Source organism: Neomonachus schauinslandi, chromosome 3 (genome assembly GCF_002201575.2).
Source record: "Neomonachus schauinslandi chromosome 3, ASM220157v2, whole genome shotgun sequence".
In the NCBI taxonomy this organism is placed as follows: domain Eukaryota; kingdom Metazoa; phylum Chordata; class Mammalia; order Carnivora; family Phocidae; genus Neomonachus; species Neomonachus schauinslandi.
The window spans coordinates 95918008-95941271 of NC_058405.1; the positions used below are offsets into that span (position 1 = coordinate 95918008).

The 23264-nt window shown below is 36.8% G+C and overlaps 1 protein-coding gene across 2 annotated transcripts in view; it reads right to left on the reverse strand.

The window, feature by feature from the left end:
* Window positions 1-23264, reverse strand: part of DPP10 (dipeptidyl peptidase like 10) — a 1400194-nt gene that overhangs the window by 592925 nt on the left and 784005 nt on the right. The window lies entirely within an intron of this gene.

Below are 23264 nucleotides of genomic sequence, written 5' to 3' on the forward strand. Positions count from 1 at the left end.
ATAACATAATAAAATTAAATTTTAAAAAATGTATTAAGTATTTCAAAGCCAAATAAGATTACCTAACACAATACTACATTGACAGTTTGAAGATTTTGTTCATGCTTGTTAAATTTTATCTTGCTATATGGATAGCTGACAGTATACTTATAGATATTAAATTTAAAAATATGGGTTTACTATATATGAAATAATTTTCATAGAAATATAGAAGAGAACCACATGACGATCAAGTGGCAACTTTTCTAACTCAAAAAAGAAGCAGAAGAGGGCGCCTGGGTGGCTCAGTTGGTTAAGCGACTGCCTTCGGCTCAGGTCATGATCCTGGAGTCCTGGGATCGAGTCCCGCATCGGGCTCCCTGCTCTGCAGGGAGTCTGCTTCTCCCTCTGCCCCTCCCCCCTCTCATGTGCTCTCTCTCTCATTCTCTCTGTCTCAAATAAATAAATAAAATCTTTAAAAAAAAAAAAGAAGAAGATCTCACTGACTTCTTTTTCTTACTGTGTCTACAGTTTGGCATACATTCACACATACATACAACTCATAAAGACATATATCTAGAGCTATAAGGAATTAAATTTCTTTTTTTAATTAATTAATTTATTTGACAGAGAAAGAGCACAAGCAGGGGGAGCTGCAGGCAGAGAGAGAGGAAGAAGCAAACTCCCCACTGAGCAAGGAGTCCGATGTGGGGCTCGATCCCAGGACCCTGGGACCGTGATCTGAGCCGAAGGCAGATGCTTAACAGACTGAGCCACCCAGATGCCCCATTAATTAAATTTCTTAATAAAGAACATACCAACTATTGCATGATACACACATTGTGACAGAAAATAATACTTAGCGAGTCTAGCTCACTTACCAGAATTTGCTCACTGCATCATGACAACTAAATCTGCAAATCAGGCTGATGACAACAGCATTCTAAGTGACAAGATTCTTATCATACACACTCTGTTTGTTGAAGAGGGAGTAAAACTGAATGCAAGCTTTGTTGACAATTTCTGTCACCAGCTTGCACTGCTATCAGATGACATATTTGACAACGAGAGTTTTGATGGAGATGATACTATCAGAGAGTCAGAGAAAGTGGTCATCAGCCAAGTGGAACGAGCCCGGCAAAAGAATGAGATGAGAAAAACCTCTTAATCCAGACATGAAACCCTGGGCCCATCTTTGAAATCTTGCCTTTACACTTTGCAACAAATACAATGATACTTATTCTATCATGACAAGTTTTAACTTTTTTCCTCAATGTTTCTTAAACTTCATTTACCTACATGAAATGTGTGGATTCCTGAAAACATACAACCTACCAAGACTGAATCATGAAGAAATAGGAAATCTGAGCAGGCCAATTACTAGTAAGGAAATTCAATCAGTAATCAAAAATTTCTCAACAATGAAAAGACCAGGATCAGATGGCTTCACTGGTGAATTCTACCAAACATTTAAAGAAGAATTAATGCCCAAACTTCTTCAGCTCCACCAAGAAACACAAGAGGACGGAACACTTCCAAACTAATTTTTTGAGGCCAGTATTACCCTGATATCCAAGTAGATGATACTACAAGGAAAGAAAACTACAGGCTGATGTCCCTGACGAAAATAGATGCAAAACCCTCAAAAAAAAATTTTTTCGCAAACAAAATTCAATAGTACATTAAAAGGATCATCTACTACGATCAAGGGGGATTAATTCCTGGGATAAAAGGATGGTTCAACATGTGACAATAATAAATGTGATACACCACATTAACAAAATAAAAGATGAAAATCATACGGTCATCTAAACAGATGCAGAAAAAGCATTTAACAAAATTCAACATCACTTCATGATAAAAACAGTAAAACAAATTGGGTATAGAAGAAACACATCTCTACACAATAAAGCCCATAAATGACATCCCACAGCCAGCATCATATTCAAAGGTGAAAACTGAAAGGTTTTCCTCTAAGATCCAAACAAGACAAGGATGCCCATTCTTGTCACTTTCATTCAACATGGTACTAGAAACCCTAGTCAGATAAATTAAGGCAAGTAAAAGAAATAAAAGGCATTCAAATCAGAAGAAAGAAGCATAGCTTCTGTTGCAGATGACATGATACTGTAAGTAGAAAACCCTAAAAACTCCACCAAAAAACTGTTAGACTAATAAATGAATTCAGAAAAGTGGCAGGATACAAAATCAACAAAAAAATTCATTTACATTTCTATACACTAACAATAAGCCATCAAAAACAGAAACTAAGAATCCCATTTACAATATCACCAAGAGTAATAAGATACTTGGAATACCTTTAACCAAAAAGGTGAAAACCTGTATACTGAAGCTCATAAGGCATTGATAAGAGAACTGAAGAAGAGACAAATAATGGAAAGCTATTCCATGTTGAAGGATTGGAAGAAGTAATATAAAAATGTCCATACTGGAGCTCCTGGCTGGCTCAGTTGGTAGAGCACTCAACTCTTGATCTCAGGGTCATGAGTTCGAGCCCCACACTGGGTGTGGATCCTACTTTAAAAAAATGTCTCTACTACCCAAAACAATCTAGAGATTCAATGCAAAATCTTTCAAAATTCTGGTGACATTTTTTATAGAAATAGGAAAAAAAACTATCCTAAAATTTCAGTGGAACCAAAAAAAGGCCCCAAATACCCAAAGCAACCTTGAGAAAGAACAAAGCTGGAAAACCACACTTCCTAATTTCAAACAATAATACACACTACAGTAATCAAAATAGTATGATAGTGGCATAAAAACAGATGCATAGATCGACAGAACAAAACAGAGCGTACAAAAAGAACCCCAGTTATGTATGTTCAATTAATTTTCAACAAAGGAGCTGAAAATATACAATAGGGAAAACATAGTGTCTTCAATAAATGGTGCTGGGAAAACCCGAGAGCCACAAGCAAAAAAATGAAAATGGACTACCATCTTATATCACACACAAAAATCAACTCAAAGTGGATTAAGACTTGAACATAAAACCTAAGAACTAAAACTCCTGAAAGAAAATATACGGGTTAAGTTCCTTGGTACTGGTCTCGGCAAAGAATTTTTAGCTTTGATACCAAAAGCAAAGGCAACAAAAGCAAACACAAAGTGGGGCTACATCAAACTAAAAAGCTTCTGCACAGCAAAGGAAACCATCAACAAAACAATGTCCCATTCCTGTGGAATGAAAATATTTGAAAAGCACATATCTCACAAGGGGTTAATATCTAAGACATAGGTAACTCAATTACAAAAAAAAAAAAAATTAAATAGGGCAAAGGATCTGAGTAGACATTTTCCAAAGACATTCAAGTGGTAAATGGCAAATGAGTACATAAAATGGTACTCAACATCACTAATCATCAGGGAAATGCCAATCAAAACTACAATGAGATATCACTTCATGTCTGTTAGGATATCTATTATTAAAAAGCAAGGATATAACAAATTCTAGTAAAGATGTGGAAAAAGGAACCCTTGTGCACTGATGGTAGTGATGTAAGCTGGTACAGTCACTATGGAAAACAAAAAATTAAAATAAAACTACCATTTGATCCAGCAATCCCACTTGTGGGTATACAACCAAAAGAAACTAAATCATTTTTTCAGAGGTATCTTTTTGTTTGTTTGTTTTGAAAGAGAGAGAGAGAACTAGAGAGAGAAAGCAGAGGGAGAGGAAGAGAGAGAATCTTTTAAAGATATTTATTTATTTGAGAGAGAGAGAAACAGAGAGCAAGCATGAGCGGGGTAAGGAGAAAAGAGAGAGGGACAAGCCCCACGCGGGGCTCGATCCCAGGACCCTCAGATCATGACCTGAGTCAAAATCAAGAGTCAGACGCTTAACTGAATGAGCCACCCAGGTGCCCCAGGGAGAGAGAGAATCTTAACCAGGCTCCAATCTCAGCATGGAGCCCGATGCGGGGCTTAATCTCATGACCAAGGGATAGTGACCTGAGCCGAAATCAAGAGTGGACACTTAACTGACTGAGCCACCAAGGTGCCCCCAAAGAGATATCTTTATGTCTCTTTTATATCTTGTTATATCCCCATTTATATCACAATAGTATGGAAACAAACTCAAGGTCCATCTATAGATGAATGTATAAAGAAAATGTGGCAAATACATACAATGGAATATTATCCAACCTCAAAAAAGAAAATCCTTCCATTTGCAACAATGTAGTTGAATTTCTAAATGAAATAAGTCAGACAAAGACAAATATTGTATAGTATCACATATGTGGAATCTGAAAAATGAAGTCAAATGCATAGAAACAGCAGAATGGTGGTTGTCAGGGGCTGGGGAGCAGGGGAAAGAAGGAGAGGTTGGTAAAAGTATACAAACTTTCAGTTTAAGATGAATAATGTCTGAGAATATAATGTATAACATGCTGACTGTAGTTGCTAATACTATACTGTGTAAGTGAAATTTTCTAAGAGGGTAGACTTAGGAGTTTTCACTAAAACAAAACAAAAAGCTAAATTTGTGAGGCAATGGATGTTTTAATTAATACACAGATTAATAATTAATACATAGATGCTTCTCTTCCATGAAAGCATGAAGGGAGTTCATTCACAATGTATACATATGTCAAATCATTATGCTATATATTTTAAATACATTATAATTTTGTAAACTATATCTCAATAAAGTTGAATAAAAAGTTACTTAATTTTGACCCACACAAAGCAATATATGTTGATTACCTTTTAAAAATACACACAGGTAGGGGCACCTGGGTGGCTCAGTTGGTTAGGCATCTGACTCTTGAATTTGGTTCAGGTCATGATCTTGGGGTCATGAGATCAAGCCCTGCCTTGAGCTCCATGCTCAGTGCAGAGTCTACTTTAGGTTCTCTCTCCCTCTTCCCCCTCCTGCTCGTGCTCTCTCTCTCTCTCTCTGTCTTAAATAAATAAATCTTTTTAAAAAAATGTTGTGGGTTCCTGGGCACCTGGGTGGTTCAGTTGGATAAGTGCTTGACTCTTGATTTTGGCTCAGGTCATGATCTGAGGGAGGGGAGGGTAAGGTGGGGTGTGAGATCAAGCCCCACAAAGGACTCTGGCTCAGCAGGGAGTCTGCTTAAGATTCTTTCTTTCCATCCCTCTCTGTCCCTCCCCCCTACTTTCTATAAACAAACAAATAAATAAATAAAATCCTAAAAAATAAAGAAAAAAGTATATAGAATACTTACAGCAAGAGAGAAATAATTAGTTAATATTTGATTCACATTTAGCCATATCTGTTAATATACTTCCTTATGTAATTTCATTCAAGCCCAGTTTCAACTGTCAACTATCCACAGTTGACTCCCAAATCTACCTCTCTGGCCCAATTATCACCAGAGTTCCAGATCTATATATTCATCTGCTTGGTTTTAACATTAACATGCTTGAAAGCACTCAAGAGGAAAACCAAGCACCTGGCCATTGCCCTCACTTGGTCCTTGTTCAGTATTGCCCATTTTAGAGAAGGGTCTCCCCTTCCATCTAGCTGATTAGTCATACATCTGAGGGCTCTTTAACACCTCCCTCTCCCTTCTCTCCTCAACAAATCCATCACAAAGACCATCTAATTTGCTTGTTAAACATCTCTTCCTCTGTGATCTTTTCCCCATCTTTACTGTCCTCTCCCTAGTTCAAGCTGTCATGATCTGTATTGTGCAGTATTTTATAGTATTCTAAACTAGACTCCCTGCTGCCCTTCTTGCTTCTCTTGAAAACTCCTCCCCATCCTCCTCCCCAAACTCCTCCACAACCATCAGAGGAATTTATCTAAAATGCCAATGAGCCAATGGCTTTATTTTATTTTTAGGATAAATAGTCTGGAATATAAATAGACTATGATCTGTCTCCTACCTAAAAGGTGAGTATGATGCAGTGAATAAGATTCAATCTGGATTCAAAGCCTAGCTCTGCCAGGATTGTGTGACCTGGGGTCAATTTTTAATTTTAGTGTTGTCATCTGAAGAAATGAAAATAGCCCTATCTACCTCAAAATTGACAGTATTTTATATAATAACTGTATAGTGTTTGATAAACAGTAAACATTCAGTATTTGTTACCTAGCAATTTTTTATACTAGTTTCCCTAGTTGTACTTCTGCCAAATTCACTGTTATTCTCTAACCTCTAGCCACCTATATCTTATTTCAGTTTCTAGGTTGGGGGGAAAAAAAAAAAGGCTATATAGCTTTTCTTCTTCCCTATATTTTTTTTTTCTTCTTCCCTATATTGTTAACCCCTGACTTACACATAGTTAACCCTAAATTCTCCCATCCTTCAGATTTAGGAAGGCCAGTTAGATCAGGTATTACTTTTGCATGCTTTGCTAAGACCACACTTTTATTTTCACAGTGTTTTCACAGTTGTAACTTTACATTCATTTGTGTATTTACTTGATTGATGTCTTTCATTTAACAGACCATAAGCCCAAAGGGGTTTGAACTCATGCTAACTAGCATGGGATCATCATTGGTGCTTTAGCATCCATAATACTAGCTAACACACAGTCAGGGCTAAATGTTTACTGAATAAATTAAATGTGATTTTCAGCTTTTATATTAATGGATACAATTCTGCAATATCATTTTAATGGTTTCATTAATGTCTCAAACTATTTATATGGCATAATTTATTAAAGAACACATTTTGATGTGAGGTTTGCTTCCAAATTCTATGACAAGTACTGGTGTGATAAACATTGTGGAGCATCTCTGTGCATGTTATTTATCATTTTGTAGAAAAGTCTCAGAATTTCCCCTCAGTATTTTTTACCCATCAGTCTGAATCCCAATAACCTTCTATTTCTCAGGGTTTCCTCAAACTTTCTAGTATATTGCTGCTGCTAGACACGTATATTTCTTATGTGTTTCTTTTTGGTTTCATATTTTTCATTTAATCTTTTTCTGCCTTGCAGGGGGACATGTCTGATGCTCAGTCATCATTTTGGACACAGTCTACTAAAACTATTCACTTTTTTTTTCATATTGCTATAAATAATAAGCAATATCTAATTCTTAGTTTCCTATATACTTAGTGGTCTGCACCTAGGACTGTTAGTTTTTCCACTTTCAGGAATCTATCTGGATTCAGAATTTACTCATCAAAACCCCATTCTTAAGCAGTTGGCACAGCCATAGTTAAACTCATGCTTTCTAGCACTTTCATTGGGCCTTGCATCTCTCCCCAGTACAGTGTGACAAAGTCACACTGTATATTACCCTAATCCTATTTGTTAAAAAGAATACACATAGATTTATATATACACACAGATACCCCTAAAACTTTAAGACCGTATATTTCATTTTTGAAGCCACTGTGCCACACATTTTTATTAAATCAATGATTAATTTACTATTTTTCTACTTAACTAGAAGCATACCAATACACACACACACACACACACAAAAATACACACACAAAAACACATTGTTGTGCAGCCCAATATTGCCAGATTACTATTATTGCAAAAGATTGAAATCTGGATTTCTTTGTGAAATTTTTAAATGTTGTTAACAAATTCTAACAACCACAGAATACACACTTTGAGCAAAAAAAAAATACATATTGGAGTATACACGCAATACATAATTCATTTGGACTAGGTTGGAAAGTTTGTAATTTCTGACGTGGTTAATACCTTTTGATGTCTTAGAATCAAAATAAACAGTACGATTTTAATTCTAATTCACTAACTGCATAATATTTTAGTTACATATAAATAAATTATGTTTATATATGTATATTTTTTGAAGAATGGATATGATAATTTAAGGTAAATTATGTGAAATACATAGCACAGCATCTGGTATAGGAGTAGTGAACGACTTATATTTCCCTTTTGAACTTCTCAAGAATCATCAAAGGTACAGTGTATTTTGTTTGGTCTTGGTTTTGGAAATATCAATTAAATAAACTCACAGGTAAGGCAGGCCTAATAATTTCTCAAACTCATTTGTGTCAGTGACATATTGCTCTCCTATCAAGGATTCGTTATGCCTATACTATACATAATCATCTACAAATGGATGACAATTTTTCCTGAATGGATTTTTATTAGAATAATATTAAACTCAAGGTGTCCTTTTCAGATCACATGGAAAAATCTACACAAAGAGAACAAATTGGAAATATACTTTTTTTTTTAAGTAGGCTCCACACCCAGCATGGGGCCCAATGTGGGGCTTGAACTCATGACCCTGAGATCAAGAACTGAGCTGAGTTTAAGAGTAGGATGCTTAATCGACTGAGCTGCCCAGGGGCCCGACTGTTTTTTTCTTATCACTGTTTTACAAGAACTCGCAACATCAGTCATTGGTAGTGATAATAGCCACAATTTTGCTAGCTACCAGAAGATTATAGTGGTGTATGGAACAAAGTAGACAATATAAAGTAATGGCTAAGAGTATGGACTGTGGCGTTACCCTGTCTTCAAACATTTAACCTGCAACAATGCTACAGGAAATGGGCAATTAAATCTCCCTGAGTATCAGGATCTCCATCTACATGATAGTAACTTTAGTTTTTATGGGTTAAAGATTGAAGCGGATGATGTTTACAAAGATCACAGTGAGCGCTCAATCAATACTAGTCATTGGTGGTATTATTAGCATCACTGCCATCACTCTACCAGAGCAAGTTAATTAGGTTGGGCTAACTGGCTCACACCTCTCTAGCTATTGATGACGGATGATAAATTCTGATAAAAAATTCAACCACTCATATTTTTATGACAATTTTTAAGACAAATTTTTTCTTTGTTAATATAAGAGCCAAAGCAAGGTAGCATCATTATAGGCATGAGAATAAGACAGTATAGTTGTGTTTTCCTCCCAGCTCATTTCCAAGTCAACGGTGCAACTCTGGCCTGTCTCCAACTTTCTGTGTCTCATAATTTGGCTAATGACATATAAGTCTATTTTATTTTATTTACTAAGTTTTCCCAACTTATAAAGATGTATTTTTTAAATTTTATTTGAGAGAGAGAGAATCCACAAGAAGCAGGAGGGCAGAGGGAGAGAGAAAATCTCAAGCAGACTTCGCACTGAGCATGGAGCCCAATGTGGGGCTCCATCTCATGATCCTGAGATCATGACCTCAGCCAAAACCAAGAGTCAGATGCTTGACCAACTGAGCTACCCAGGCACCCCAAGTTCTCCCAACGTTTAACTTAGAATTTAGGGTAAGATTTTAAGAATTACAAACCTCTCTATGTTAGGTACCACATATGATAAATATCAATCATCTCAATGGCTGATGAATATGGCTCCTTATTATTGTTGTTGTTGTTGTTATGCCTTATGCAAGGAATAGCCAGAAACTTCAGGACCATGGACAAGAGAGATCAGTAATAAAAATGAAGGTATGTATTTGTGGCCTGAAGTAAAATAAATATAGAAAAGTACTTAGAATCAGAGCCAAAAATCTTGAACCCATGTAAATATGCACATATTCTCAAGACTGGGATACAAAAATTAATTGCATCCCTATTATTAAATAGTGGGGAAATTGATGCAATATAATTTTCCTCATTTTCACTGTCTAGAAACCAAAATTACTCAACCTAAAACCTCATATACAAATAGGCAAATGCAAACCTATGAGTGTTTATGATCGTATGCTGTACAATTGAAACCTGTTTCCACTTCTTTAAGTTATGTAACAGTGAACTCTTCGTGGCCCTGTTTATTATCTATAAAATGGAGATAATAGTTGCCTTTTACTTTGATAAAAAACTTAAGTACATGTTATCACTGAACACAGAGCCTAGTGTATATTAGGCACTCAATGTGATTTGGTGGGCAATGATCATGGCTATTGGGATAGGTAATATTAATGCTTCTAGCACTAATAGGTTAATTGATTTCAATTTAAACATCCAATATTGGCTCCCTTTAGGAAAAAAAATATATTATAAAAATTACATGGTGTTTCTCTCAATTAAAACACAATTTCATTCAGTAGCACTGTTTGTTTAAATTATGGCCAAAAGACAGTCATCACAAAACTGACTTACAGTTCATGAACATTAGGGAACCAAACATTAGACATGGGAAACTGTAATTATAGTTTGCTACAATTATTTCTAGTATATACTACTCTATAGAGGATTTCCTTGACATGAGAAGAAAGCCAAGGATTTTACTCACATTCTCAAAGAAAAAAATTTAGATGGAAGATACAGCCTGACACAGTGGACTGAAGGGGAACGAGATCTTACCGCTTCCAACTAATTTATTTTAAAGGAGACTGGAACCTGTATAGCATTAGAATTACTTAGATTATGCTGGAATTTTGGGGGGGGCATTGGTTGGGGAGCTTAGGAAAACCTTTTAAGAAATCAATTAATTTCTTGGTTTATTAAAGGACATTTTCTTTCTTCACAAAATTCGACAGCTGGCTACTGCTTTAAATCTTATGCTGGTACAATAACCAGAAACCATATAACTGAAAAGAAATATATTTTTCCTAAGGTGTATATTTTATTCAAATGTCATGCTCTAAAGAAGTCAAGTATAAGCAGAAGTAAGAGAATAAAAGTTTTTCTAGAAAATGTAAGGATCCAGCAAACTTGCTTGCTATACATAGTCATACATTGATTAAAATCACAGAAAACAGGGGCACCTGGGTGGCTCAGTCGTTAAGCATCTGCCTTCAGCTCGGGTCATGATCCCAGGGTCCTGGGATCAAGCCCCACATCGGACTCCTTTCTCAGCGGGAGGCCTGCTTCTCCCTCTCCCACTCCCCCTGCTTCTGTTCCCTCTCTCGCCGTGTCTCTCTCTGTCAAATAAATAAAATCTTTAAAAAAAAAAAATCACAGAAAAGATATGTAAGGCTAGAGATCATGCTTCAAGAAGAACCAAATCCTTTTTCTTTTCTTTCCCAAGAGCTCAAAGCTACTTATTTCTGAGTTCAATTTTTTACATATATTTGACAGCTAAGTTACAAGGGCCTCGAAGTAACATTTTACACAGGCAAATGCAAATATAGTAATTGCGTCCTTTTGAATACATGTCAAAAAGCTGTAACAAGAAAGTGAAACTCTATGTAAAATATTCAGTTCAGCTCAACACATGTTTATTGAATCTTTTCAAGGAACTGAGAACTAACTCTCTGACAAAACATTCATAATTAATTAAGACACTGGAATTGTGCCTGCCCTTGAAAAGAATATAATCTCATGGGTGAGAGACAAAAACAATGAACAACAACAAAGGTTATGTAACATATGACAAGTAGGCAAAATAGAGCATGGAGGAGGTGTATCTAAACCTAACTGAAAGCCTGAGAGAAGGTGATGTCTGAGCTGAGTCTTGGAATAAGTAGGTTAGACAAATAAATAAGGCAAGGACTATCCTAGATATGCGTAAGCAATAACTGTGTGAGCAAAGACAGAAAGACATGTGAATCAGTCGTGTGTTTTTGGAGAAAAAAATAGGTTCACTATATAGACTGTTGGACAAAATGACAGGAACCAACATTGGTGATGTAGTTCTTTGTAAAGGAATGGCATTCTGTCTTTATTCACCCTAAATTAATAAAATAGCTGTGTTCAGAGCACATGTTAGTTACTGAGGAAGACCAATACATAGCAAGTTATTGCTGCATGGAAAGAGTCCCAGCATAACAGAGGAAGTAGTCTACAAGCAAAAAGTTAAAACAGAAATGTCAGAAGTCCTAAGTAAATAATAATATCTACCACTTACAAAAACAGAACTAATATTAAAGCTTTATATGACAAGCACTTTATACATGTTTACCATACATGATGTCATTGATTACTCCCAAAAGAAGTCCAGTAACTATTATTAAATAGCTACTATTCTATCATTTTACAGATGAAGAAATCAAGATTTCAAGCCCTGAGACTGTTACCCCAAGGTCAAATAGCTGATAATTAGCAAACCTAGGATTCACAATTAGGTTGTCTGATGTCTCCTCTTTGCTCCTAATTATGAAATATCTTGGTAAAACCCTGCAGTGAAAACAATTCACCTAGGAGAAGAGGGGAAATTAATATGTGAATTAGGTCTTGAGGATTAATAGAAGCTTATCTGACAGAAAAAGGGATAAATCCAAACAGATGCTACATATCGATTTGAAAGGTATATTGCAATTAAACTCTTAAATATTTTAATGCATGTTTTTGATTATGCTAAGTCAGACACATGTATATTTATAAAATCAATCAGTGAAATTTTTAAAGTTCTGTGCAAATGAGGTAATACTCTTGGGTAAGCTTAACCCCCCAAAGGATTCCTGCAACTGCAGCAGAATTGGAATAATAAAGCTTTTCATCAACTTGCTGAAAGCCAGGGTTGTCACTAAACCATCTTCATGGGATGTAGCTTTCATTCCTTACATTGACTTGGCACCCAGACCAAACCCCCATTCATTCCACAGCCACAACTGTTCTCAATTTGCATGGCACTCTCCAACCCACCGGCCACATTTGCCAGGTTGTTATGTTACAGCCTCGAGTCTGCTTCCCAATTCCTGTCCATGGAAGGCTTGCTTTTCAAACAGAATTTCTCTGCATAACTGACGTCCAAATGTTAAATACTTTTTTAAAAAATTAAGTGCCCCTATTTTTTTAATTTTATAAAAAACTTTATTTTTTCCTTCTATAAATCCTGCCCTTATCTCAGTACCCTAGAGATCCAAGTCAGTTTATTAAGCTCATCAAGATTCCTAAAAATCTAGTGATTATAATAAGCACTGCAATAATAATAATCCAGGTATTACACACCTACGCTTACCATTATAGAGTTAGCACATGGATATCTTCCAGTCATACTGAACATACTGTACACTGTACTGCATCTATTACAGTTCACAGGACTAAGCACAGGGATGTGCACAAACATAAATATTAATTGCAGGAATACAACTAGAAACAAAACAAGGTATAATTAGGACAAGATCACAAACAAAAATACAGACCTTATTCTTTCCTACTAAAATCCTTAAACAACAGAATTACATGATTTAACAAAAATGTCAGAGGAACCACTTCCGAGTCACAAGGAATAAAAATAAGGGAAAAAAATCTTAATCTGAAAAGAAGATAAATGTATATTATCAGTCACAGGATGAAGATGGATAAAGTAAGCACAGATAGATCCATGAAGACCTGATATAAAACATGCCCTGAAGCATTATCCCTTCACACTGTAGGTAGGTGAGAGAGGGTAAAAACACGCGGACTTTCTTATGAACAAGAGATCTGAAGATGAGTCAATAATACGTTTGAGTTTGCAGTCTCAGTTTTTTTCTAAATTAATGGTAGTCAAGAACAAGGCTTCCAACTCCAAGGTATGTCTTATTAATTCTGAAATCCTGGGAAATGAAATTGCATTGTATCTTGATAGAGCCAGAGGTGGATAAATACCCCAGCTATCTAAAATGAGTCCTCAGTAAAGACTTTTCCTCTCATCTTCTTGGAAACTCTACTCTCCTGTAACTGCACCATCATCCCTTCAACTATTATCTATAGGCCATACAAGGGTTATATTAAGAATTCATTTAGGGGCGCCTGGGTAGCTCAGTTGTTAAGCGTCTGCCTTCGGCTCAGGTCATGATACCAGGGTCCTGGGATCGAGCCCCACATCAGGCTCCCTGCTCTGTGAGAAGTCTGCTTCTCCCTCTCCCACTCCCCCTGCTTGTGTTCCCTCTCTGGCTGTGCCTCTGTCTGTCAAATAAATAAATAAAATCTTAAAAAAAAAAAAAAAGGGGTGCCTGGGTGGCTCAGTTGGTTAAGCGACTGCCTTCGGCTCGGGTCATGATCCCAGGGTCCTGGGATCGAGTCCCGCATCGGGCTCCCTGCTCTGCGGGAAGCCTGCTTCTCCCTCTCCCACTCCCCCTGCTTGTGTTCCCTCTCTCGCTGTGTCTCTCTGTGTCAAATAAATAAATAAAATCTTTAAAAAAAAAAAAGAATTCATTTAAAGTATAACAGAGTGATAAAAATTAAATATTCACAGGCATGGCTATTCATGTGGTGGGTCTTCACTTTGTACCAATATAAATGAACTGTTCATACAATTCTGAAAGAGAAGTAAAATAGACTCTTTTAATTTCATACGTAATAAACCCAATGTGAATAACTCAAGCATTTCTCCAAATCAGAATGAAATATAGAACTCACTGAATTCACTTAAGACACAACATGTATAACCATGTTATTTTAAGAATTTATGAACAAATACAACCAAATATAAATATACACACTGATAAAAACTTTATTATAATAAAAAATATACCAAAGTAAAAGACATTCTAGCATACTTGTTTGTACTTCAGGTAGGTAGCAATTGAAGAAAAGTGGGTTCACCCTATTGTTACATAGATTACCATTCTACCAAATATAAAAATATCATTTCCTCTCCTACGTTAAAAGAGTGTACTAGTATATAGTGACCCCCCGAGCGTCAGCATCAACTTTTCAAAGCATGCTCCACAAAAGTTTATGTTCAATCTAAGAAGACGCAGATCCAAGTGGTGTATCTCAGCGAGAGTAACTGAAGGCTGTCTCTGATCTGAATGACCAGTGTGTGTCCTTTGGCAAAAAGAGACACTGTCCATGCGATGCATATCAGGTGGATTCTCTCCATAAAGCAGACTGCTCCGATCATAGCTGCCTAATGTAAAACCGCCTCACATCCTCACAGGAGCCGGTCTCAGCCGGTCAGGCCATAACAGACTCAGGCAAGGAAGTTCACGCCAATGAGTTTCTCAAGCACCAGAGTGTTTATTTAGTTTAAGGGTAACATAGATGAAGATTAACCTCACAACTTGCAAATGAGCTAACTGGTGGGTAAAGTACAAATACCTGACAAAGCCACTGGCAGAGCTTCATTGAAAAATAACTGCAGGCTAAGGTCACAGCTGAACCATGAATTCTGGGTTATTGTTTTTGCATAATGCTGAATGCACATTTAACTCAACAAATCAAATGGTTCTGACATGTCTTTTGCATAAGGTGCTAAACAGCCATAGCTCCAAGTAGTGTTAACTAGCATTTACTTGTTAATTAACAAAATAATAATATAGACTGGGAAAACATTTCAGCCATTCAAATAAAGCATTTGCTGCCTCCCACATACCAAGAAACAAAACAACATAAAACAAGTAAATTGCTAACAGTTTATCTCTGTACTTAACCCAAATTTTGACACCATTTGTTTCTTAATGAGATTCAAAGCAAATATATGGGTGAAATATGAACGCACTGAAGCAGCATTAATTTTATTGCTTCTGATGTACACGACTGACTGCCAATCAGTATACTACTGCCATATTAAATGAAAGAATATACAGTTAATGTCCTCCAAATGTCAATATTCTAAGTAGAAAAGGAAAAAAAAAAAAACATAAGGAGGGATTCCTTGAATTACATAGTATATAATATATATTCTATATACTAGACTATATATTACATACAATATGTATATTATGTGCTATTCCTTGGATTATATAACATATAATACATTATATAGAGTATATACTGAACACAATTCAATAAGCACAGCAAGCCAATGTTATTAAATCCAAAATGTGTCTGCACTGTATGACGGATGACGGATGATTGATCTCATAAGCAGGAACTAGTATAACTTAGGAAATGGTAATGATACTATTAACCAGTGGACATTTATTCAGGGTGTAGTTATGTTAAGTGATTTTCATGTGTTGTCTCACAACTGTCTTCTCAGGTGGGCACTGATATTTGGGCCATTTTACAAGGAAGAAGCCTGGAGCCTGCTTATCTATTATCATTATCCTTACTCACCTAATGTCAGACAACCAGGAAGGAGCAGGCCAAGCCTCTAAGGTTTGGTTGGCATGTGTCAAAGCCCAATCCCTTACTCACCACACTGGGTGTTCTCTCCTAGCAAATCCAATTGTTTTAAGAGCCATTTAGAGAAATTCTAGTAGACATCCATAAAAATCTTCATTTTTCTTGTTGAAACTTGATCTTTGACTGTATATCCACATAAACTGGTCAAACATTTTTAAATAGGTTGGCAAATTGAGTAGTTTTGTGGCCCAGTGATAAATTATTATTTCAAAAATAGTTTCAGAGACTTCTGGGGTGACGGCAGAGTGGGAGGGTCCTAAGCTTACCCCATCCCACAGATACAACTAGATAATATTCACATCAGTGTAAAAAACCCAGAAAACTACCCTAAGACTGGCAGAACAAACTCTCCACAGCTAAATGTAGAGAAGAGGCCACATCAAAGAGGGTAGGAGGGACAGAGATGCAGTCAGGAGCTAAAGGAACATGAGGGACTATCTGCAGGAGGGAGGGACCCCACAGGTTCAGAGAGTAAAGAGAAAGAGACTACCACACTGGGAAGCCCACCCTGGGAAGACAAATCCCCATAACATTTGGCTTTGAAAACCAGAGAGGCCGAATTTTGAGAGTTCTTACAATCAGCAGGACTCAAAACATGGGATTTTAAAAATCAGCAGGCTCAGTTCTGGAAGGGCCTGGAGAGCCAGAAGAAACTAAGTCCTTGCCCTTAAAGAGACAGCACAACAAACAGCCTGCAGAGCTTCAGCACAGAAGCAGCAGTTTGAAAAACACCTGGGATATGTGAGCGGGAGATTAGTTTATTAAAATTGGAGCATGTGCTGGAGGGGCAGGGATACTTGAGAGACTTCTCCAGAAACACAGGAGGTAGCAGGCAACATTTCCTTCCCTCACCCCCCAGCATAAATACAGGGCTACCTGCAGGAACCAGCGCAATGCCTGACACCTATTACCCAACTTGCTAACAGTGTGTCCAGCCCCTATGTTCTCCTGTAGGCACCCTCCAGCCAGGCCTGGCTCCAGGTCTCCTCCCACAGCAGACCCACTCAAACCGTGCTAACTCTGCTTCCCCCACCCCATGTTTTCCTACAGACTTGCCCCCTCCAATATGCTCTTGGTCAGAGCCCATCTAAAGAGGTGCCACAAGGGCGCCTGGGTGGCTCAGTTGGTTAAGCGACTGCCTTCGGCTCAGGTCATGATCCTGGAGTCCCGGGATCGAGTCCCGCATCGGGCTCCCTGCTCGGCAGGGAGTGTGCTTCTCCCTCTGACCCTCCTCCCTCTCATGCTCTCTGTCTCTCATTCTCTCTCTCGCAAATAAATAAATAAAATCTTTAAAAAAAAATGATTAAAGAGGTGCCACAAGCCCGGCAGTGTACAAGCAGCCCTGTCAGGTGCCAACATCACTCCAAAGTGACTCCTGCCCCAGGGAGAAGGGAAGATCACTACACACAACAATCACACTGTGGCCCAAGCAGAGGGCTGGGAGCAGACAGCTGGTCTGACTATAGGCTCTGCATACCAACAAAAGATTCTAGGGGACAAAACAGGCAAAGCGTCCTGCAGTTTTGTGCTACTCTGTCTCTGGCAAAGGCCTGGTCTGACTCAACTCAGGCCCACAGTGGCCCCAGACTGGCCTGCTAACAACACAGGGACTAGGGGTCCAACTATGCCCACAACAGGCAGAGAGAGCCATTTGCAGATGACTGAAGGCAAAAGTGTCTCAGCCACAACAGTAAGGCACACACAACACACAGAGACACCCCTGAAGCACCTCTGTTCTGGTGAACAGAGGACACAGCAAAGTAGGGCACTACAAGACCTTTTAGGCATAAGGCCACTACTTTCAAGAGCAAGAGATGTAGCCAACTTTCTTAACACATAGAAACAGATAGAGTTAGATAGCAGGAGGGGAAGAATGAAGCGGGGGAAATCGGAGGGGTAGACGAACCATGAGAGACGATGGACTCTGAAAAACAAACAGGGTTCTAGAGGGGAGGGGGGTGGGAGGATGGGTTAGCCTGGTGGTGGGTATTGAGGAGGGCACGTTCTGCATGGAGCACTGGGTGTTATGCACAAACAATGGATCATGGAACACTTCATCTAAAACTAATGATGTAATGTATGGGGATTAACATAAGAATAAAAAAAAGAAAAAAAAAAGAAACAGATAGAGTTAGACAAAATGAGGGACAAAAGAACATCCCAAATGAAAGAACAGAACAAAATCTTAGCAAGAGACCTGTATGAAAAGGAGATAAGTAATATGCCTGATAGAGAATTTAAACAACAGTCATAAAGATGCTCACTGCACTTAGGAGTGAAGGACCTCAGTGAGACCCTTAACAAAGAGAGAGAAAATATAAAAAAGAACCAATCAGAGATGGAGAATTCAATAAATGAAATTAAAAATACACTAGATGGAATGAAGAGTAGAGTAGAGGCAGGAGAACCTGGAGGACAAAGTAATGGAAAGCAATCAAAGTGAACAGGAGAGAGAAAAAGTAATAATAAAAAATGAAAATAGATATAGGGAACACAGCAACACCATAAAGCATAAAGACATCCGCATTATAGGGATCCCAGAAGGAGAAGAGAGAGAAAGGGGGAAGAATATTTATTTGAAGAAATAATAGCTGAAAACTTTCCTAATCTGGGGAAGGAATCAGAAATCCAGATCCAGAGGACATAGAGATCCCCCAAAAATTCAACCAAAGGAGGTCTATACCAAGACACATAGTAATTAAAATGGCAACAAGTAATGATAAAGAGAGAATTTTAAAAGTACCAAGAGAAAAGCAAACAGTTACATACCAGGGAAATCCCATAAGGCTATCGGGTTTTTTTCAACAGAAACTTGGCGAGTTGGAAGGGAATGCCATGATATATTAAAAGTGCTAGAAGAAAAAAACCTGCAGCCAAGACTACTCTATCCAGCAAGACTACCATTCAGAATAGAAGGAGAAATAAAGAGTTTCCCCAGACAAACTGAAGTTAAAGGAATTCATTACCACTAAACCATCCATACTAAAGAAAGCCAACTATGAGAGAAGAGAGCAAGAAAGGAACAGAAAAGAACTACAAAAACAACCATAAAACAAGTATCAAAATGGCAATAAATACATACCTATCAATAATTACTTTGAATGTAAATGGACTAAATGTTCCAATTAAGAGACACAGGGTGACAGAATGGAAAAAAAAAAAATCAAGACTCATCTGTACCCTGCCCACAAGAGACTCATTTCAGACCTAAAGACATGCAGATTGAAAGTGAAGGGATAGGGCGCCTGGGTGGCTCAGTTGGTTAAGTGACTGCCTTCAGCTCAGGTCATGATCCTGGAGTCCCGGGATCGAGTCCCACATCGGGCTCCCTGCTCGGCGGGGAGTCTGCTTCTCCCTCTAACCCTACCCCCTCTTGCGCTCTCTCACTCTCTCTCTCTCAAATAAATAAATTAAAAAAATCTTTGGAAAAAAAAAAAGTGAAGAGATAGAGAAGTATTTTTTTTTTTTTTGAGATAGAGAAGTATTTATCATGCAAATGGCTGTGAAAAGAAAGCTGGGGTAGAAATACTTACATTGGACAAAACAGACTTTAAAACAAAGAATGTAATGAGACAAAGAATACTATATAATAATAATAAAGGGGACAATCCAACAAGAAGATATAAAAATTGTAAATATTTATGCACCCAATATAGGAGCACCCAAATACATATCAGTTAATAACAAACATAAAGAATTGACTGATAATAAAATAATAGTAGGGGACTTTAATACCCCACTTACATCAAAGATATCTAAACAGATAATCTAAACAAAAAAATCAACAAGGAAACTATGGCTTTGAATGATATATTGAACCAGATGCATCTCACAGATATATTCAGAACACACCATCCTAAAACAGCAGAATACACATTCTTTTCAAATGCACATGGAACATTCTCCAGAATAGATCACATATTAGGCCACAAAACAAGTCTCAACAAATTCAAAAAAGAGCAAAATCATACTATACACCGTTTCCAACCACAATCCTATGAAACTTAATATCATCTCAAGAAAAATCTGGAAAGAGCACAAATACATGGAGTTTAAATAACTTGCTACTAAACAATGAATGGGTGAACCTAGAAACTAAAGAGGAAATAAAAAAAAAATGCAGGGAGACAAATGAAAATGAAAACGCAATGGGTTTTAAATCTTTGGGACGAGCAAAAGCTCTCCTAAGAGGGAAGTTTTTAGCAATACAGGTCTACTTCAAGAAGCAAGAAAAATCTCAAATAAACAACCTAACCTTATACCTAAAGGAATGAGAAAAAGAATAAACAAAGCCCAAAACCAGTAGAAGGAAGGAAATAATAAAGATAAGAGCAGAAATAAATAAAATAGAAACTAAAAAAACAATAGAACAGATCCATAAAACCAGAAGCTGGTTGTTAGAAAAGATCAACAAAATTACTAAACCTTTCCCCAGACTTCAAAAGAGAGAGAGAGAGAGACAACTCAAACAAAATCAGAAGTGAAAGATGACAAAAAACAACTGATACCACAGAAATACAAAGGATTATAAAAGCATATTATGAGAAACTACAGGCCACAGAAATCAGACAAGAAGAAAGAATAAAGGACATCCAAATTACTAAAGTAAAACTTTCACTATTTACAAATGACATGATACTATATAGAGAAAACCCTAGGGACTCCACCAAAAAAACTACTAGAATTGATAATCAAATTCAATAAGGTAGAAGGATATAAAATTAATCAAGAGAAATCCATTGCATTTCTATACACTAAGAATGAAGTAGCAGAAAGAGAAACTAAGAAAAAAATCCCATTTACAATTATGCCAAAATAATAAAATATCTAGGAATAAATTTAACTAAGGAGGTGAAAGACCTGTACTCTGAAAATTATAAAACATTTGTGAAAGCAATTGAAGACAACATAAAGAAGTGAAGAGACATTCCATTCTCATGGATTGCAAGAAAAAAATATTGCTAAATGGCCATACTACTCAAAGCAATCCCTATCAAAATACCAACAGCATTCTTCACAGAACAAACCTAAAATTTGTATGGAATCACAGAAGACCTCGAATAGCCAAAACAATCTTAAAAAAGAAAAACAAAACTGGAGGTATCACAATCCCAGATTTCAAGTTATATTACAAAGCTGTAGTAAATAAAACAGAATGGTACTAGCACAAAAATAAACACACAGATCAATGGAACAAAATAGAGAGCCCAGAAATAAGCCCCTGGTTATACGGTCAATTAATCTTCAACAAAGGAGGCAAGAATATGCAATGGGAAAAAGACAGTCTCTTCAACAAATGGTTTTAAGAAAACTGGATAGCAACATGCAAAAGAAACTGGACCACTTTCTTACACCAAAATAAGCTCAAAAGGGATTAAGTACCTAAATGTGAGACCTGAAACCATAAAGATTGTTGAAGAGAACTCAGTCGTCAATTTCTCTGACACAGGCCATAGCAACATTTTTCTAGATAGGTCTCCTGAGGCAAGGGAAACAAAAGCAAAAAATAAAGACTACATCAGAATAAAAAGCTTCTGCTCAGCAAAGAAATAATCGAAACTAAAAGGTAACCTATTGAAAGAAGATACTTGAAAATGACATACCTAATAAAGGGCCAGTATCCAAACTACATAAGCAACTTATACAACTCAACACCAAAAAAACAAATAATCCAGTTTAAAAAAACAAGCCAAAGATATGAACAGACATTTCTCCAAAGAAGACCTACAGATGGCCAACAGACCCATGAAAAGATGCTCAACATCACTCATCATCAGGGAAATGCAATCAAGTGAGATTTATTCCTGGGATGCAAGGGTCATTCAATATTCACAAATCAATCAACATGAGAAAGCATAAAAACCATGTGATCATTTCAATAGATGGAGAAGAAGCATTCAACAAAGTAAAACATCCATTCATGATTAAACCTCTTAAAGTATGTTACGGGGAACTTAACATAATAAAGGAAGGCCATATATGAAAAACTCACAGCTAATTTCATACTCAATGGTGAGAAACTGAGATCTTTTCCCCCAAGATCAGGAATAATATAAGGATGTCCACTCTCACCACTTTTATTCAGCACAGAATAAAAAGCTTTTGCACAGTGAAGGAAACCACCAACAAAATGAAAAGGCGACGCACTAAATCAGAGAAGATGTTTGCAAATGACATATCCAATAAAGGGTTCATATTCAACCTACAAGAAACAAGTGTTAGTGAGGATGTGGAGGAAAAAGGAACCATCAAGTACAATTGGTAGGAATGCAAACTGGTGAAGCCTCTGTGAAAAACAGGATGGAGGTTCCTCAAAAAATTAAAAATAGAACTACCATAAGATCCAGTAATTGTACTACTGGGTATTTACCCAAAGAATACAAAAACATTAATTTGAAAAAATATATGCATTTTATGCAGTAAAAATACTGCAGCATTATTTAAATAGCCAAACTATGAAAGTAACCAAGTAACCATCAATAGATGAATGGATAAAGAGGATGTGGTACATATATACAATGGAATATTACTAAGGCCATAATAAAGAATTAAATCATACCATTTGCAACAGTATGAATGGATCTAGAGGGTGTAATACTAAACGGAGTAAGTCAGAGAAAGACACATACCGTATGATTTTAATTATATGTGGAATTTAGGAAACAAAACAAAGAAAAAAGAAAGAAACCAAAAAACAGACTCTTAACTATACAGAACTAACTAATGGTCATCAGTAGGGAGCTGGGAAGGGAGTTGGGTGAAATAAGTGAAGGGGATTAATGGGTACACTTATCATGATGAGCCCTGAGTAGGTACAGAATTGATGAATCACTATATTGTGCATCTGAAACTAATATAGCAGTGTATGTTAACTATACCGGTATTAAGATTTTAAAAAGATAAAGTTTCATTGGAAATCTTAGGATCGAAAACAAAAGGGCAGCAAAAAATTAATAAGATCAACAAAGGAAACCAAGAAACTCATTTTTCTGAATAGCACACAGAAATTTAGCAAAAGGATACTGAAGGTAACAAACAATACTGTTCATGTCATTACATATTAATCCTTAAAGTACAGATTTAATCAGATTTACATCACTGCTCAAATAGTCGTGGATTGCTACATGCAAAATAAACAAATTGCATTAAAATATAAATGTCTTGAGTATTTCTTTTGGTATTGCTTGGATTTATTTCATCTTCCTCTCTATATCTTTACTATCTGTGATGAATATATTGTAGAAACGTAGTGCTTTTTAATCTGTGTTACTATAAGTGTCACTAAAGCTATGAAATATAAACGTCGAGACAGCTGTAGCTCTTTCTTGTCCCTGACAGAGCAGCAGCTTCTTTTTGCATCTGCTTTCATACGAATTCATCTCCAGGACACACAGTTTCCTCCTTACAGT